This window comes from Thamnophis elegans, chromosome 9, assembly GCF_009769535.1.
Source record: "Thamnophis elegans isolate rThaEle1 chromosome 9, rThaEle1.pri, whole genome shotgun sequence".
Classification (NCBI taxonomy): Eukaryota; Metazoa; Chordata; class Lepidosauria; order Squamata; family Colubridae; genus Thamnophis; species Thamnophis elegans.
The window spans coordinates 72,719,834-72,733,759 of record NC_045549.1 but is presented as its reverse complement, the minus strand read 5'-3'; the positions used below and the strand labels follow the sequence as shown (position 1 = coordinate 72,733,759).

The 13,926-nt window shown below is 42.0% G+C and overlaps 1 protein-coding gene across 3 annotated transcripts in view; it reads right to left on the bottom strand.

Moving 5' to 3' along the window:
• Positions 1-12,108, bottom strand: part of C9H4orf19 (chromosome 9 C4orf19 homolog) — a 44,115-nt gene extending 32,007 nt beyond the window's left edge. For 2 of the 3 annotated variants that reach the window (XM_032224587.1, XM_032224586.1), the window contains exon 1: positions 11,952-12,108. The gene's annotated coding sequence lies outside the window, so the exon portion shown is untranslated. Of the gene's footprint in view, positions 1-9,808; positions 9,830-11,951 lie in introns of those variants that run through there. The other variant, XM_032224588.1, reaches the window with a different exon arrangement.
• Between the last annotated feature and the right edge of the window lie 1,818 nt (positions 12,109-13,926).

Here is a 13,926-nt window from a genome sequence, read left to right as displayed (position 1 = left end):
TATTGTTCTGTTCTATTCATTCTTCTGTTCTATTCTATTCTCCATTATTCTGTTCTATTCTATTCCTTCATTCCTCTATTCTATTCTATTCTCCTGTGATCCGACAAATGCGCGCACGACAAAAGCATGCCGACAAAACTGCGGCGCTAAAACCGTGACGTCATCAACGCGCTGACAACAGTGCGCCGACAGAAGCGCAATTTAAGTTAAGGTAAGGGTCAGGGTCAGGATTAGGTTTAGGGTTAGGTTTAGGGTTAGGTTTAGAGCGCGCTTCTGTCGGCGCGCTGTTGTCGGCGTGCTTCAGCACTCATTCGTCAGTGTGGTTTAGAACTCGCGGTTTTGTCACCGCGGCTTCGTTGGGCACACTTTTGTCGGTCACCCTTTTGTCGATGAACCCTATTCTCCATTATTATATTATAGAGCCGATGTGGCACAGTGGTTAGGGTGCAGTACTGCAGGCCACTTCAGCTGACTGTTATCTGCAGTTCAATGGTTCTAATCTCACCGGCTCAAGGTTGACTCAGCCTTCTATCCTTCCGAGGTGGGTAAAATGAGGACCCGGATTGTTGTGGGGGCAATATGCTGACTCTGTAAACCGCTTAGAGAGGGCTGAAAGCCCTATGAAGCGGTATATAAGTCTAACTGCTATTGCTATTGCTATTCATTCCTTTTTCTTTTCCATTCCATTCCATTCTCCATTATTCTATTCTGTTCTGTTCTATTCCTTCATTCCACTATTCTGTTCTGTTCTGTTCTATTCTGCTCTACTTAAAAAGAATATAAAAAGGAAGGAGCTAAACATTTTGGTTCCATTTTGCAAGTCTTACATGATCTTAAAGCATACATTCAAAGCACCTATTCAAAGAAAAGGAAATCAGGCAGGATGAAGGAAAAAAGCGCCACTTTTGATCATAAGTTTTCAAGGAGAAAAAGTACTGTAGTTTTGGGTTTTTTTATTGATTGATTTAATTGATTGATTGATTTATTACTTATATGCTGCCCTTTCCCCTGAAGGGGACTCAAATCAGGGAAGGGGGTACAGACAAATCAGGGAAGGGGGTACAGACAGGGGGGTTTATGGTTTTATGTACCCAAACAACACACAGCTACTTGTTAATTATCGCATTGTCTGCAGCCATGCGAGACCTGTAAAAAAAATGTAACATTCCACGCTTTCAGATACAGGAGAAAACAACCACAAAATTGAAAATATGCTCTGATAAAGAAAGGAGATTATTCACGAACACGTTATGGCCTCCAACTCTTTTGCAACCCGGAGAGAGGAATTGAACATTTAAAATTCAAGGATGGGGAGAAAAAAAACCCCACCATATGGGAGGGGAAAAAAAGTGAATTGAAAACATCAGATTCATTCAGGAGATTCACCCAAGTCCATCTGGCCCTGCAGATCAATTGAGGAAACAGAATTGTTTTGAACATCCAAAATCAATTTGGGAGGGGAGAAAAAAATGCACTGGCAAATCTCCAAATGGGTTTGAATTTTTACAAATGGCTAATTCTACAGGATGAGGGATGCGGTGGCTCAGTGGCTAAAACACTGAGCTTGCCGATCAGAAAGGTCGCAGGTTCAGCGGTTCAAATCCCTAGCGCCGCATAACGGAGTGAGCTCCCGTTCTTCTCCCGGCTTCTGCCAACTTAGCAGTTCGAAAGCACGTAAAAATGCAAGTAGAAAAATAGGAACCACCTTGATGGGAAGGTAACATCGCTCCGTGCGCCTTCGGCGTTGAGTCATGCCGGCCACATGACCACGGAGACGTCTTCGGACAGCGCTGGCTCTTCAGCTTTGAAATGAGATGAGCACCCCCCTAGAATCGAGAACGACTAGCACGGATGTGCGAGGGGAATCTTTACCTTTACTTTACAGGATGATGCCAACGACTTTAAATATCCGAATGCAATAATAATAGAACAGATCACGCTTTCAAACTTTTTTAAAATTCCCTTTCCTTATGCAGCTCACGGTGCCTTCACAAACGTATCCAGGCTTGGAACAGAAAGGCAACTACACATTTCTTTAAAAAAAAAAGTTTACAAATTCCTGCCACTAAGTAGAAAACCGTTTCTCAAACTTAGCAACTTTTAAGATGTTAGACTTCAACTCCCAGTATTCTCCAGCCGATAGTTGTGGAATTTTTATATACGGTCCTAGTGTCCAGCCTTCATGTTTTACAATGCCTTGTTTTTAAATAAATCTTGGCTGAAACCCCGTTAAATCATTAGCTAGCGTTGTCACGCTTTACCTCTCCTAGCTCCCTGGAAATTGTTTCATAGCAAGTTACATTTTTCTTAGAATTAGAGATGAAACAATGGGGGGGGGGAGACATTCTAATTAAATTCCTGGAGGCACAGGGCTCGGGTGGGTGGGTGGAGTGGCAACAACACAATTTAATCCTGCAAGTTACAGGGGAAAAAAAGGGGGGAATACAAGTCTCAAACTTAAATTTGGTGACTCCGAGAAAAATCATTAGAAAGGTAGTGATGCGGAATTTGCATTACACACAGGAGCAAACCGTTTGCAACATTTATTTCTTTGAATGCAGGAAATATGGATATTTTGATTAGTTTCTATACCGTATGAAACCTGGTGAGTCCCTCACCCTTACCGTGTGGCTCACAAAATAATTATTCTGTTTCAGCCTCTGGATTGTTCCAGATTGGGCTGGAAGGAAGAAAATGGAATAAAAAAAGGGGTTTTCATTTCTGAAAACCATACCCATATCAATGGACTTCTTTTGGCAATTCCAATAGTCCTTGATTTACGACCACAATGAAACCCAAAATGTTTGTTGCGAAGCGAAACGTTTGTTAAGTGAATTTTCTCCCATCTGATGACTTTTCATTCCGCAGTCGTTGTTAAGTGAACCACTGCAGCTGTTCAGTTAGTAACATTAGTCATTAAATGAATCGGGCTTCTCCCTTGACTTGGCTTGTCGGAAGGTCGCAAAAGGGGATCACGTGGGTACTGCAACCGTCATAAATACGAGTCAGTTGCCAAGCATCTGAATTTTTGATCAACTGACCACAGGGGGGCTGCAACGATCATAAGTGTTCAAAAAAAGTTCATAAGTCGCTTTTTCAGTGCTGTTTTAACTTCAAATGAGCTTCCTAGAATGTTCTCCACTGTCCTCACCACTCTCTGTGTGGACTTTCTATCTGAGGCAGGGCGGCCACCAAACCAAGCAGAGAGTGTTTGTTAAAACACTCTCTAAATGAGAGCCACTAAATGAACTGTTGTTAAATCAAGGATTACTTTTAAATATGGAAATTATTCATGCTCTTCAGTGGAGTTCCCCCCCCCCAAACAACTTTTCAGTCTGGCTTAGAAAGTGCCAGAAACAGAAATAACTCTGAGGCGTTTGCATGGAGGTTTGCTGAGCTCTGGGTTGGCTTAATTAAATTGTGATTTCTGTAGGGATTTAGAACGGACGAGTTAAGTACCTGTCTTTTGTGGGAGAGGCGTGTTCCCTGCTTAACCCAGGTGGTTAAGCAGACAACAATTAAATTTCATTTCATCCACATCCAAATCCAAATTAAAATAAAAAAAAATGAAATGCAATTTGTCAGATGGCCTGTATTTTGCAGGCGTCCTCCATAGACTTTCCCCTCCAGCTCTTTGACATTTCTTAAAAGGTAAAGGTTCCCCTCGCACATCTGTGTGAGTTGTTCCCGACTCTAGGGGGCGGTGCTCATCTCCGTTTCAAAGCCGAAGAACCAGCGCTGTCCGAAGACGTCTCCGTGGTCATGTGGGCATGACTAAATGCCGAAGGGCACGGAACACTGTTATTCCCACCAAAGTGGTTCCTATTTTCTACTTGCATTTTTTTGTTTTTGAACAGATAGGTCCACATTTTTTACTTGCTAGCAAATTTTGGAGGGGGTCCCAGCTGCCTTACACTTCTTAACACTTAGAATAACTTTATTAGTCACTTTGAATGTACACGAATCGGCATACATTAAAATGAAATTTCGTTACATACAGCTCTCAGAGGGTCACCACCTTCAATATACACTACATAAACATGACAAAATAGACAAATAAATAAATAAACACAAAATTATGCATATACCCACATATATTATGACACAGAGAAACAACACAGTCTAGTTCGCATGTGTACATGTACATGGCGAGAGAAACAAATCTTGAGAGTTTAACAGATGGCCGGCCTAGGGACAAAGCTGTACAGAATCTGGTAGTCCAGCTAGAAATATTTCGAAATCCCCCCCCCAAAAGGGAATAACAGAAACAGACCATACAGTAGGTGTGTGGGGTCTCTAACGAAGCTTTGAGCTCTAAGCACACAGCGCTTAGAGAAGCAGTATCCTGAATAATGGGAAGCGAGCTTCCTAGAATGTTCTCCGCTGTCCTCACCACTCTCTGTATGGACTTTCTATCTGAGGCAGTGCGGCCACCAAACCAAGCAGGGATGCAGTTTGTTAAAAGACTTTCAATTGTGCCTTTGTAAAAAGTGGCCAGGATAGAAGGAGAAATATGTGCTTTCCTCATCCGACGCAGGAAATGCAGATGCTGGTTTACACACCCAGGATGATGTGTGGAGAGACCAGTTCAGATTGTTAGTTATCTGCACCCCTGGATACTTAATACTATTTATCACCTCTATAGCTGCATCCTAGATACTGAGTGAGTATAACCGTGCTGGCTCTTTCTAAAATCTACAACGATCTTCTTCTTTTTAATCAACATTTAGAACCAGGTTCCTTTTATTGCACCTGTCCATCAGAGCCATCACCTCTTCCCTACATGCATCTTCATTGTCATTATGAGTCTGTCATTTGCACCTCCATAACTGTCTGGTTTGGCTCTGCAATCCAACAGAAAGACACGGACTTCAACGGATAATTAGATCTGCAGAAAAAACAGTGGCTACCAAACTGCCTTCCATTGAGGACCTGGACACTGCACGGGTCAAAAAGAGGGCTGTGAAATATTTACACCCCCTCGCATCCTGGACATAAATTGTTTCAACTTTACCCTCAAAACGACGCTATAGGGCACTGCACACCAGAACAACTAGACACAACTATTCTACCAAATAGGTGCGAACTGGCAGGAACCCACCTCTGGTTGGAAGGGACCTTGTAGGTCATCTAGTCCAATCTACCACCCAAGCAGGAGACCCTACGCCATTTCTGATAGAGGGCAGTCCAGTCTGTACTTGAAAGCCTCCAGGGATGAAGCTCCCATAACTTCCAAAGGCAACTTCTGCTCCATGGGTTGATTGTTCTCACTGTCAAGAAAAATTCTCTTTATTTCTAGGTTGAATCTCTCCTTGACCAGTTTCCATCCATTATTCCTTGTCTGGCCTTCGAGTGCTTTGGAAAATAGCTTAATAAGCTCTTTCTCTGTGGCAGCCCCTCAAATATTGGAAGATGCTCTCCTGTCTCCCCTGGTCCTTCTCTTCCCTAGACTAGCCAAGCCCAGTTCCTGCAACCGTTCATCGTATGTTTTAGCCTCCAGTCCCCTAATCATCTTGGTTGCTCTTCCCTGTCCTCTTTCTAGAGTCTTTTTTTATAGTGTGGTGACAAAAACTGGATGTAGTACTCTAGGTATGGTCTTACTAAGGCTTTGTAGAGGAGTATTAATACTTCACTTGATCTTAATTGTATCTTTCTGTTAATGCGATTTAGGATTGCGCTGGCTTTTTTGGCTCCCGCCACACACTGTTGGAAACCAGATTTACGTTAACCATTGGGTTACTTAGATAGATAGATAGATAGATAGATAGATAGATAGATAGATAGATAGATAGATAGATATTTTATTTGTATGCCGCCCTTTTCCCTGGGGGGACTCAGGGCGGCTCACAGTTCAGGGGGAGGGAGGACAAACCATGTTAAACACATAAAACAATACATAGTTAAAAGCACAACATTCATACAATTCAGGTGGGGTCAATATCTTTAACCCCAGGCCTGTCGGGACAGCCAGGTTTTAAGGGCCGTGCGGAAGGTCTGGAGGGTGGTGAGGGTACGAATCTCCACGGGGAGTTCGTTCCATAGGGTCGGAGCTGCCACCGAGAAGGCTCTCCTCCGCGTGGTTGCCAGTCGACATTGACCGGCTGATGGAACTCGGAGGAGGCCTAATCTATGGATCTAATTGGTCGAGTGGAGGTAATTGGCAGTAGGCGGTCTCTCACTTACTTAACGACTACCGCGATTCACTTAACAATGGTGGCCAAAAAGGGCAACGTTCACTTAACCCCTTTCTCACTTAATGACAGAAACTTTGGGCTGAATTGTGGTGCTCAGATGAGGACTGCTGGTGAATTCTCCTGCCTTCCCGTTAGAGCAACGTAGTGAACCGACCACGTAAAAAGATTGTACATGTGTCATAGGCAACAATTTGATTCCACAATATGGAGTTCCATATTGCATCCTTTGTTGGGACTATAATATAGTTGAAACCCAAGTCACATTTCCACTTAAGAGAAAAGGAGGATGGAAGGGAGCCAGTGAATTAGCATCTTGTTTCCATGAAAACGCCTTAGCATGCTAAATTCATGTTAAGTATCCCAGCAGGTCACAAGGATGTTGTTGTGAGGATGCTGTGTTAAGTCAGGGTTCATTCGGACTTAGAGGATAACAGAATGACAGAGTTGGAAGGGACCTTGGAGGTCTTCTAGTCCAACCCCTTGTTCAGGCAGGAAACCCCTACACCACTTAAGTCAAATGCTTTTATTTTTTTTCAGGGGGCAACTGGACGTTGATTTTTTTTGTTTTGAAGATGTTTCACTTCTCATCCAAGAAGCTTCTTCAGCTCTGACAGGATAGTGGGGAATGGAAGGATTTATATTCCTTGCAGACAGCTGGTCATTTGTGTCCTTCCAGAAGGTCGTTGAGGCCACTTGGAGATTTATCTGCGTCCTCAGGGTCCCCAGTGGTGCAAATGGTTCCTTTAGTCTGTCATTTTTTCCCCCTCTGGAAATCCATTCCTACTGCCACACCATTCAAAGGGTTCTTCATCCCAAATTGTGTAGCTAAAAGTCTGTCTAATCCGTGATTTAATATCTAGATAGCAAGACCTCTGTGTGTTCTACTCTACAGTTGTTAGGACCCCTGACTTCTGAGTATGCAGGCTGGGCTATGAGCATCGAAACCTCCACCGTCAAAGCAAGGAGAGAAACAAAGCAAACATTCAACCTCAGCTGTTAGGAAACTTCCCTGAACAACTGGGGCAGATGTTATGATGTCTCCCTGCAAGCCACACAGCTGATTTTTTTGCAGAAACTTTACCATCCACTGAACACAACTTCATCAGGAAGACACATGAATGCATTTCCACTGGATTCCTTCCTTGGAAAGTTTGAATTTCTGAGGCCAGGGAAAATGACCGCATTTGAAAATAATAATAATAATAATAATAATAATAATATAATAATAATAATAATAATGGCATGGAAAAATGCGCCATTGTATCCATAAAAAGGGGCAAAATCACTGCATGTGAGGGAATTGAAATGCCCAATGGCCAATTAATTAAATGCAAAGAAAATGAAGCCTACAAATACTTAGGCATTCTGCAGTTGGAACATCAAGCATGGAGAAGTAAAAACATTGTCAGGCGAGAGTACACCAACAGAGTTAGGAAATTTTGAAATCTAAATTGAATGGTGGAAATACAATCAAGGCCATAAATACCTGGGCAATACCAGTTATAAGATACACAGCTGGTATAGTTAACTGGACACAAGCTGATTTGGACCTTTTGGACCGAAAAACCAGGAAACTAATGACAATGCATACAGTTTACATCCACGTGGTGATACTGATAGACTGTACCTGCCCCGAAAATCAGGTGGCAGAGGATTATTACAAGTGAAGCAAACAGTTGAAGAAGAAAAACATGCACTGGCTGATTATTTAAAAGAAAGTCAAGAACATCTATTAATCGAAGTAAAGAACAAAAATCTACTGAAGGCCCAACAGACGAAACAAGAATACAGAAAAGATGTGATAAAATCAAGAATGGAGAGTTGGCAGAACAAGCACTGCATGGCCAATTTCTGGAAAAAATAAAAGATAAAGTGGACAGTGAACAAACTTGGTTATGGTTAACAACAGGTACATTAAAGAAAGAAACAGAGTCACTAATGTGGCTGCGCAAGAACAAGCTATCCGCACAAATGCCATTAAGGCCAAAATCGAAAAATCCTCTGATGATGCCAAATGCAGACTTTGCAAAGAAGCTGATGAAACTGTTGATCACATACTCAGCTGCTGTAAAAAAATCGCGCAGACTGATTATAAATTGCGGCACAATTCAGTAGCACAAATGATCCATTGGAATTTGTGCAAAAATTATAATATTAAAACAGCAACAAACTGGTGGGAACATCAGCCTGAAAAAGTCACCGAAAATCAGATGGTCAAGATCTTGTGGGATTTCCGTATACAAACCGACAAATACTGGGCCATAATACACCAGACATCACACTGGTTGAGAAAAATAAGGCCACAATCATAGACATCGCAATACCAGGTGATAGCAGGGTCGCCGAGAAGGAACATGAAAAAATCGCAAGATATCAGGACTTAAAAATCGAAATTCAACGACTATGGCACAAACCAGCAGTGATAATTCCAGTGGTAATTGGCACACTGGGTGCTATTCCAAAAGCACTGGAATTACATTTAAAACAGTTAAAAATTGACAAAATCACCATCAGTCAAATGCAAAAAGCCGCACTGCTTGGATCTGCACGCATATTACGAAAATATGTTACGACGTCCTAGGCCCCTGGGTGGGGCCCGACTAGTAACCAATGCCAAATCCGGCGAAACAACTGGCCGCTGTGGTACAATTGTACAATAATAATATAGTATAGTATAGTATAGTAATGTAATGTAATATGATAATATAATAATAAACTAGTAAAATAAAATAAGTAAATAAAATAATAAAATAAACTAATAAAACAAAATGAAATTAATAGAATAAAATAATAAAATAATAAATAAAAGTAAAAAGATAAAAATAGAATAGAATAAAATAAAAATAAAAATTACTAAAATAAAAATAATAAAAATAAAAAAATAAAAAGTAAAAAAATTATAAAAATAATTATAATAATTATAAAATTAATTAAAAATTATAAAATTATTATAAAAACTAATTATACAATTATAAAAATTATAAAAATTAATTATAAAATTAATTATAAAATTAATTATAAAATTAACTATAAAAGTAATTATTAAAAGTAATTATAAAAATAATTATAAAAAGTAATTATAAAATAATTATAAAAATTAATTATAAAAATTAATTATAAAATGTAATTATAAAATTATAAAAATTAATATAAAAATTATAAATATTAAAAATTATAACAATAATTATAAAAATTATAAAATTATAAATAATTATAAAATTATAAAATTATAAAAATTATAAAAATTATAAAATTATAAAAATTATAAAAATTATAAAAAATATAAAAATTATAAAATATAAAAATTATAAAAATAATTATAAAAATTATAAAAATTATAAAAATTATAAAAATATAAAATTATAAAAATTATAAAAATTATAAAAATTATAAAAATTATAAAAATTATAAAAATTATAAAAATAATTATAAAAATTAAAAATTAAAAAAATATTATAAAAAATTGATTAATAAAATTAATAAAATTGATAAAAATATTAAAGTAACAACTTTCTCCCCAAGGGATCCCAGCGTGCCCGGAGCTTGTCCCCATTCAACCCATCGGTTGGCAGAAGAACAATACGCGGGACACCTAACATCAAACAGCTGAGTACCTTCAAAACCTAGGTAGGTTCTGTGCATCACCCCAGAAACCTTTTGATCTTCACGTTTAACCACCTGTGCCGGAATTTCAACTTCTTTGTTTGTTCCAGAAAGCTACGCCTTCTTTTCAAAACATTTCAGGCTTCAGGAGCCTTACTAAGCACGCCAGCAACGATAAAGGCTCCACGTTCCTTCCTCCCCCCCCGGTCCCGTTCTCGTAGTACAAATACAGCTCCCAGGTAATCATTTACCATTTTTCTTTCTGACTTGAAGGTTGCAAACTCTCTAGAACGCCCGTAGGAGAGAGAAAAATAAACATTTAGGACGGTCAAACACAGCTGCTCCCAAGGCGGGCTGCAACCCCAGTTACACCATTATACAACTGCAGAGGGGAGGTTTATAGATCTCCAGCTTCACTCGGAGAAAGAAACCATTTTTCTTTGGGGAGACGTCAGCGGAAAACAACCGAGAATAAGTTCAATAACCGCTCCGCCTACCCTACGTCAAATCACCGGACCACGGCTTCTCCCACAACGAAGGAGTTGCTATATTGAGAGCCCACGTTTTTTTTTAAAACGTTCCCAACAACCTGGTGAGGTAGGCCGGAGACAACGAGGTCGTGATTGTAGAGTAGAAAAGTCACATGGAAAGGAAATTTCCCCTAAAGTCTTCCCACGATTCAGTCTAGTTCCCACTATATCACACATCTTTTTAAAGTGCTAGGCAACTTTACAGTTTTACACACACACACACACACACACACACACGCACACCCCTGCCGTGTGTCCCAAAGATGCTTTTTTCAAGCGGCCACTGGCCTTCCTTTGTTTTTTATTTCCTTGAAGAGGTTTCGCTTCTCATCCAAGAAGCTTCTTCAGTTCTGAGCGAAGGGTGGAGAAATGGAAGGAATCAGATGACCTCCATGTGACCTCAGCGACTCTCAGGAAGAGGATTAAAACACAGAGGACTGCAAGGAACATGGCTAAAGAATGGAAGGGTTTATGTTCCTTGCAGCTCCTTGGTCCTCAGGACGCTTTCTGAGAGTCGTTGGGGCCACTGAAATGTTTTTGAAAAGAAGGCGCAGAAACGAACAAAGAAGTTGAAATTATTCCGGCATGGGTGGTTAAATGTAGACGATCAAAAGATGTTGTGGGGTGATGCACAGAACCTACCTACGTTCGAAGGTGCATCAGCCGTTGATGTTAGGTGCCCCGCTTGTCTTCTGCACCAACTAATCAGTGGAACTCCTTGCCACCAGAAGTTGTGAGTGCTCCAACACTGGAGGTTTTGAAGAAGCGGAGGGACTAGAGGTGGGTTACTGCTGGTTTGGCTTGGATTGGCTCAACCGGTAGTAGTGGCGGCGGAAGGCTCCGCCCACCCACCCGGATGCTTCTAAGCTTGCGCAGAAGCGTCTCACAAACACGGGAGGGCGCCAGAACTGGTAGTAACAAATTGGCAACCCACCACTGGCCAGGAGATCCATTATCTGAAACGGTATAGGGTCTCCTGCTTGAACAAGGGGTTGGACTAGAAGACCTCCAAGGTCCCTCTGTTACAGGTAGTCCTAGATTTGCAACAGTTCCCTTACAACTTTTACAAACTGTTTCAACAACACGAATAAAGTGGAATATGACCGTTTTCACAGTTATGACCTTTGAAGCTTTCCCGTGGTCGTGTGACCGAATCCAGGTGCTTGGCCACTGGTTCCTACTTACGACTGCTGTCACTTTCTGGCAAGCCACATCCATCTTCAAACTAGGTTCCCTTAACAACCGCCTGACTTGCGGTGACCACCGCAGTGAGAAAGGTCGTAAAACGGGCAGAGCTCACTTAACAACACTCTCCCTTAACAAGGGAAGTGTTGGGCTCCATTTTAGTCCTAAGTCGAGGAGCTTGGCTTTCGAGCCTCCTGCCAGCTGCAGCCTACCTGCGCCGGCTGTTGACTCGAATGAGGGACCAGGAGCCGAATCAGATCGACTTACTTCGGAGAAAGTGAAATCCCCCCCCACCTCCTACGCGGCGCCAGGAGGGATCTCGGAAGAAAGGATCCCGGATTCTCCCGCAGATCCAGGTGAGCAGGGCACAGGTGATCCGCGGGACAGAAAAAGTTGCGCAAGGGAAGAAAAATCGCGCAGGGCGAAGCAGCCAACTCACCTGTCGCCTCGGGGTCGTTCCGGAATGGAAGCAGGCTGGGATCTCGGTCTGCCATCCCCGGAACTAAGTCGGTTAGTCAATCAGTTTCTCTCTCTCTCTCTTTCTCCCACTTTCTCTTTCTTTCTGCCTCTCGCCAAACACTCTCTGTTTCTGCCTCTCTTTCCCTCCCCCCCTCTCTCTGCCTCTCCCACTTTTCCCTCCTCTTCTCTCTCTCTCCCTCTCTCTCGGTCTCTCCCACTTTATCTCTCCCACTCCCCCCTCTCTCCCTCTTTCTCTCTCCCAGTTTCTCTCTCTTTCTGCCTCTCTCCCTCCCACTCTCTGTCTCTCTTTCTTTCTTTTGCCCCACTCTTTCTTTCTCCCTCTCTCTGTCTGTTTCTCTCCCAGTTTCTCTCTCTTTCTGCCCCTCTCTCTCCTCCCTCTCTCGCTATCCTCCCACTTTCTCCCCTCTCTCTCCTTCCCTCTTTCTCTTTCTCTCTTTTTGCCTCTCTCTCCCACTCTGTCTCCCCCAATTTCTCTATCTTCCTCGTCTTTCTCTCTCACTCTTTCTGCCTCTCTCCCACTCTCTGTTTCTCCCACTTTCTCGCTCTTTCTCCCTCCCTCTCTCTCTTTTGCCTCTCTCTCTGTGTCTCTCCCACTTTCTCCTTCCCCCTTCTCCCCTCTCTCTCACTTTCTCTCCCTCCCTCTTTCTCTATTTCTGCCACTCTCTCCCCCACTCTCTCGCTTTTTTCCCTCCCTCTTTCTTCTTTTCGTCTCTCTCTCTCTCCCCCTCTCCCCGACTCTGGATCTTTTCGCAGGAGCCCGTCCGAATGACCGCCCCTCATTGGGCAGCGGGCGTCACGTGGACGACCAAGCCGGAGTGAGAGACTCTGTGTGTGTGTGTGTGTGTGTGGTGTGTGTGGGGAGGGGGGGTGCGTGTGTAGAAAAGTTTTACAAAGTTTTGGAGTGCGGCGCTTTGGAGAGAACCGGGACCCTTCTTTTCTTGCAAGCGAGCCGGGAGTGGGGGGAATCTCAGCCGACAAAGGATGAAAGGAAGTCCCAAGTTTGTTTGTGTGTTAGAAAAGAACAACAATCAATCAATCAGTCAATCAACAGCCTCTCTTGCTTTGCTCTTTTGCCAGGTAGATTTGGGATGCTGTCCTCCCCCCCCGCCTTCCCCATCCCAAAAAAACTCCCAGGAGGAGCTCCTGAAGGGGAATAGGACCCAGGAGTCAGGATCCCGACCTGAGCCACTCACAAGGAAGTCCCCAAGGCGCTTTTTACAGGAGGCAACTGGACTTTCTGGTTTTTTTCTTTTGAAGTCGTTTTTGCTTCTCCAAGAAGCTTCTTCAGAGCTGAAGAAGCTTCTTGGAGGAGAAGCGAAACGCCTTCAAAAGAAAAAAAAAACCCCAAGAAAAAGTCCAGTTGCCTCCCGAAAAAGCACCTTTGGGACAACCAGGACCCGGATGGCTGAGAATCTCTGCAGACTTTGAGCTAATACAATTGTACAATTTGATAGCTTATTAGTAACCTTGGCTATCCTTAAGTGTTGTATCTTTTTATTCTTGATGAATGCAGTTTATTCTCCTGATGTACCCTGAGAGCATCTGCACCAAAGACAAATTCCTTGTGTTTCCAATCACACTTGGCCAATAAAGAATTCTATTCTATTCTATTCTATTCTATTCTATTCTTTCCATATTCTATTCTATTCTTTCCATATTCTATTCTATTCTTTCCATATTATATTCTATTTTATTCTATTCTTTCCATATTCTATTCTATTCTGTTCTGTTCTGTTCCGTTCCATTGCATTCCACTCCATTCCACTCCATTCTTAGTCTTAGTCTTAGTCCCAGTCCTACTCTACTCTACCTACTCTACTCTACTCTACTCTACTCTACTCTACTCTACTCTACTTTACTCTAGTCCTAGTCCTATTCTATTCTTGTGGAGTACTGTGAAGCCGTTACCATGGCAACTCCACTGCGCTGTGCAG